Raw genomic sequence first — 5,000 nt, forward strand, 5'->3', positions numbered from 1 at the left:
CCCCCGGGGTAGACCTGCTGTCCGCGACCGGACTTGGTCCCTGGCTGCCGACTGCCCCGGGGTAGACCAGCTGTCCGCGGCCGGCCTCGTTTCTTGGGGTAGACCTTCTGTCCGCGGACGGACTTGGTCCCTGGCTGCCGACTGCCCCGGGGTAGACCTGCTGTCCGCGACCGGACTTGGTCCCTGGCTGCCGAAGGCCCCCTTGGTAGACCCGCTGTCCGCGGCCGGAGTCGTTTCCTGGGGTAGACCTGGTGTCCGCGGCCGGACTTGGTCCCTGGCTGCCGACTGCCCCGGGGTAGACCTTCTGTCCGCGGCCGGCCTCGTTTCTTGGGGTAGACCTTCTGTCCGCGGACGGCCTTGGTCCCTGGCTGCCGAAGGCCGCGGGGTAGACCTGCTGTCCGCGGCCGGCGTCGTTTCCAAAGGGTAGACCTTCTGTCCGCGGCCGGACTTAGTTCCTGGGGTAGACCAGCTGTCCGCGGCCGGAGTTGTTTCCTGGGGTAGACCTGTTGTCGGCGGCAGCACCTGCTCCGTGGCTGCAAATCCCCTGGGTAGACCTGTGTTCCGCCGCCGGCCTTTGGACCTGCCGCTCGGCTCCTGCCCAGACCGGCTGTCCCGGGCCCGAGTCGGGACCCGATGCTCAGATCCCGGGCGGACCCGTGTTCCCCGGCCGACCTTACCCTGGCTAGACCCGTTGGCGTCCGCGGCCGGCCTTCGGACCTGGCTCGCCCGAGCCCTGGGTGGACCGGCTCTCCTGGGCCGCCCGGCCGAGGCCCTGGCCGCCTCGGCGCCTGTCAGCCTGCTCCTCGCCCTGCCGCCGCTGCCGCTGCGCCGACCGCGTCGACGGGAGAAGAGCCGCGGGCGGGAAAAGTTTGAAAGCGGCGCCAGGGAGGCTGAGGGTGGAGGGCGGGGCGCCCCCAGCCGTCGCCGGGCGGGGGCGGGAGACGGCTGAAGGTGGGGGCGGGAGACGGCTGAAGGGGGCGCCGAGGAAGCCGAGGGTGGAGGGCGGGGTGCCCCCCCTCGGCCGCTGATGGGCGGCAGCCGCACACAGGGCAGGGGCAGGAGCGGGCTCGGGGCGGGGAGAGAGGGCATGCGACTCTAAGGGTGCCTGCGCACCCGCCTGCCTGCCTGCCTGCCTTCCTGCCTGCCTCTGTGTGTGTGTGTGTGTGTGTGTGGGCGTGTGGGCGTGAGGGGGTGTGTGCGTGTGGCAGCACGAGAGGGCGGCATCGGGGCGTGAGCGTGGGGGAAAGGGGGGCGGGGGGAGGGGCCGTGTGTGTCACCGTGTCCATCTCCGCGAACGCGGGCTTCGTGCCGGCGCCTTCGTGCCGGCCCCGGGCGCCTCGGCCTCGAGCCCCCACGGCCCCCTGGACCCGCGCCGAGGGCCGAAGACCTCTGCGGACCGTGAAAGAACCGGCCGGAAAGCGGCCGCCCGCTTGCCCGCCGCCCCGCCACGGCCTCGGTCGGGGGGGAGGGAGCGTGGAGGGGGGGCGGGGTTCGGGGCCGGGGGCGGGGCGGGGCGGGGCGGGGCGCGGACTGGGGCGGGACGAGGCGGGGCGGGGTGCCGGCGGCGTGGTGCCAGGTTCGGCCCGCACGTCCCTGCTGCCCCTTCCCAGCTGTTTCCCCATAGGTTGTGGTGGGGGGGCGGGGCCGCGTAGAATCCCGGGGGGGGGGCGGGCGGGCCACGACCTTTTGGCGGCACGGCGTGTCAGTGGGCCGAGGGCCAGGCGGGGCGCAGCCGGCCGGGAGGGCTCTGGGCGGGAAAGGAAATGAATTCCAGTTTGCCGAGAGTATTGTTCCCCAGAAAAGCTTCTTGTCCCGAGCCAGAGGGAGAGCCGTTCTTCCAGCACATGTAAAAAATGAGAAAATAATAAAAAAGAAAGGGGGGAGGGGGGAGAGAGGAGTCGGTCGAAAATAGGTGTTGGTCGCGAGAGAGAGCGGCCTCGTCGGGAGGCCAGGTCTAGCCCGCTCGGGGGCCAGGCGCGGCCGCCGGCCGCCGCCGGAGAGCCCGGCGGGGCGCCGCGGCGGCGACGCGGAGAACAGGTCTAGCCCCGCTCCCGGGGCGGCCCCGGGACGCCGTCTCTACCCGGCTCCGGGGCGGAGAGGCCGGCGGCGGAGAGGTCGCGGCGCCGCGGCGGCGACGCGGAGAACAGGTCTAGCCCCGCTCCCGGGGCGGCCCCGGCCGGCCGGGCCTACCCGGCTCCGGGGCGGTGAGGCCGGCGGCGGGGAGGCCGGCGGGGCGGCCACGGTGGCGACGCGGAGAACAGGTCTAGCCCCGCTCCCGGGGCGGCCCCGGCCGGCCGGGCCTACCCGGCTCCGGGGCGGAGAGGCCGGCGGCGGAGAGGCGGCGGCGGCGGCAGCGGCGGCGGGCGGCGACGCGGAGAACAGGTCTAGCCCCGCTCCCGGAGCGGCCACGGCCGGCCGGGCCTACCCGGCTCCGGGGCGGAGAGGCCGGCGGCGGAGAGCCGGCGGCGGGCGGCGGCGACGCGGAGAACAGGTCTAGCCCCGCTCCCGGGGCGGCCCCGGCCGGCCGGGCCTACCCGGCTCCGGGGCGGAGAGGCCGGCGGCGGAGAGGTGGCGGCGGCGGCGCCGCAGCGACGCGGAGAACAGGTCTAGCCCCGCTCCCGGGGCGGCCCCGGCAGGCCAGGCCGAGCCGGCTCCGGGGCGGAGAGGCCGGCGGCGGAGAGGTGGCGGCGGCGGCGGCGGGCGGCGACGCGGAGAACAGGTCTAGCCCCGCTCCCGGGGCGGCCCCGGCCGGCCGGGCCTACCCGGCTCCGGGGCGGTGAGGCCGGCGGCGGAGAGCCGGCGGCGGGCGGCGGCGACGCGGAGAACAGGTCTAGCCCCGCTCCCGGGGCGGCCCCGGCCGGCCGGGCCTACCCGGCTCCGGGGCGGAGAGGCCGGCGGCGGAGAGGTGGCGGCGGCGGCGCCGCGGCGACGCGGAGAACAGGTCTAGCCCCGCTCCCGGGGCGGCCCCGGCCGGCCGGGCCTACCCGGCTCCGGGGCGGAGAGGCCGGCGGCGGAGAGGTGGCGGCGGCGGCGCCGCGGCGACGCGGAGAACAGGTCTAGCCCCGCTCCCGGGGCGGCCCCGGCAGGCCGGGCCGAGCCGGCTCCGGGGCGGAGAGGCCGGCGGCGGAGAGCCGGCGGCGGGCGGCTGCGACGCGGAGAACAGGTCTAGCCCCGCTCCCGGGGCGGCCCCGGCCGGCCGGGCCTACCCGGCTCCGGGGCGGAGAGGCCGGCGGCGGAGAGGCGGCGGCGGCGGCGGGCGGCGACGCGGGGAACAGGTCTACCCCGCTCCGGGGGTGGCCACGGCAGGCCTGGCCGAGCCGGCCCCGGGGCGGAGAGGCCGGCGGCAGCGGGCGGCGACGCGGAGAACAGGTCTACCCCGCTTCGGGGGCGGCCCCGGCAGGCCTGGCCGAGCCGGCTCCGGGGCGGAGAGGCCGGCGGCAGCGGGCGGCGACGCGGAGAACAGGTCTACCCCGCTTCGGGGGTGGCCCCGGCAGGCCAGGCCGAGCCGGCCCCGGGGCGGGGAGGCCGGCGGCAGCGGGCGGCGACGCGGAGAACAGGTCTACCCCGCTTCGGGGGCGGTCCCGGAAGGCCAGGCCGAGCCGGCTCCGGGGTGGAGAGGCCGGCGGCGGAGAGGTGGCGGCGGCGGCGGCGGGCGGCGACGCGGAGAACAGGTCTAGCCCCGCTTCCGGGGCGGCCCCGGCCGGCCAGGTCTTACCCGGCTCCGGGGCGGGGAGGCCGCCGGCGGAGAGGCCGGCGGGGCGGCCGCGGCGGCGGGCGGCGACGCGGCGACCAGGTCTTCCCCGCTTCGGCTGGACTTTGGCGGATTTCCGCGGGGGGGCCGGGTAGACCTGCTTTCCGCAGCGCGGCTGGAAGTCCACCAAGGGGTCGCTGTTCTCGCCATCCTCCGGTTACGTCTAGGTCGGCGGCGGCGCACGCCGGCGCCGCGCCCCGGTGGCGTCGACTCGACGTCTTGGAGGCGCTCGGGGCCTCGGACCCGTCTGTCCGTCTACTGGGAGCGGGTGTGACGGGCCGCATCCCCGCAGGCTGGTGCAGTGCCTGTGTCCGAGGCGGACGCGAGAGCGGCGGCCGCGCGTGCGGTCGCCGGCGCGAAGGGAAGGAAAAAGAGTGCGCCGCCTGACGCGGGACGAGTCGCGTGGCTCTGTCCCGGTCCCCCCGTCTTGCCCATCGAGAATGGGTACAGAACCGTGTGAGGTACAGAGAGACAAGGGTTGAGAGAGAGAGACAGAGCCCGAGAGGAGGAGAGAAAAGGGCCGCGAGCCGTGTTCCTCTTCGGTCCGGTTGTTGACTTCAGGGGTGGGGCGAGGGCCCTCCCCAAAGTGTGTATTCCCTCCGGGGATGGTGGCGGGCGAGGCGGCGGCGCCTCGTCCCTTTTGCTGCCCGGCCTTAAGCCGGCGCCCCGCCCTGCCCGCGGGTGCGTTCTTTTCCGGCCGGCCGTGCTCTTTGCGGTCGGCTGCCGACGGCTCGACGAAGGGTGCGTGACACCGGGGCTCGGCGGTGTCGAGGCCGCCGGGGCCTTTTCTCCCCCGGCCTTTCCCGAGAGCCCCGAGGACGGGCCCGGCTTGCCGAGGTGGCGCCGCCTCGTTCCTCGCGCCTCCCGACTTGTTTTGCCCAGCGTGTGTCGTCCGTGTCGGAAGTGCCGCGGGGACGTGCCGTGGGGCGCGCGGCCTTGCCTCGTCCTGCCCGGTTGCTCCAGGGGCTCGGTGACGGGAGTCGGCCGACGAGTGGCGAGGGGTGCGCGGGGTGGCGGCACCCCGCTCTCCCTCCCTCCCGGAGCCGTGCGTTGTTCGAGACCCCCTTCCTCGGCCTTAAGCCGGGGAGCCCGCGGAGCGGGCCGAGTTTTTCTGCGTGGCTGGCGGCCGGCCGCGGTGGCCGGGCCGCCTCGGCCCTGCGGACCCCGAACCCGACAGAGTGCCCCGAGATACGTCGCGGGCGGGGCGGCGGCGCCCCGCCCTCCCGTCGGGTGGTGACCGGCGCGATCG

This window comes from Chamaea fasciata, unplaced genomic scaffold, assembly GCF_029207755.1.
Source record: "Chamaea fasciata isolate MVZ Bird 193981 ecotype frontalis unplaced genomic scaffold, bChaFas1.0.hap1 SCAF_75, whole genome shotgun sequence".
In the NCBI taxonomy this organism is placed as follows: Eukaryota; Metazoa; Chordata; class Aves; order Passeriformes; family Sylviidae; genus Chamaea; species Chamaea fasciata.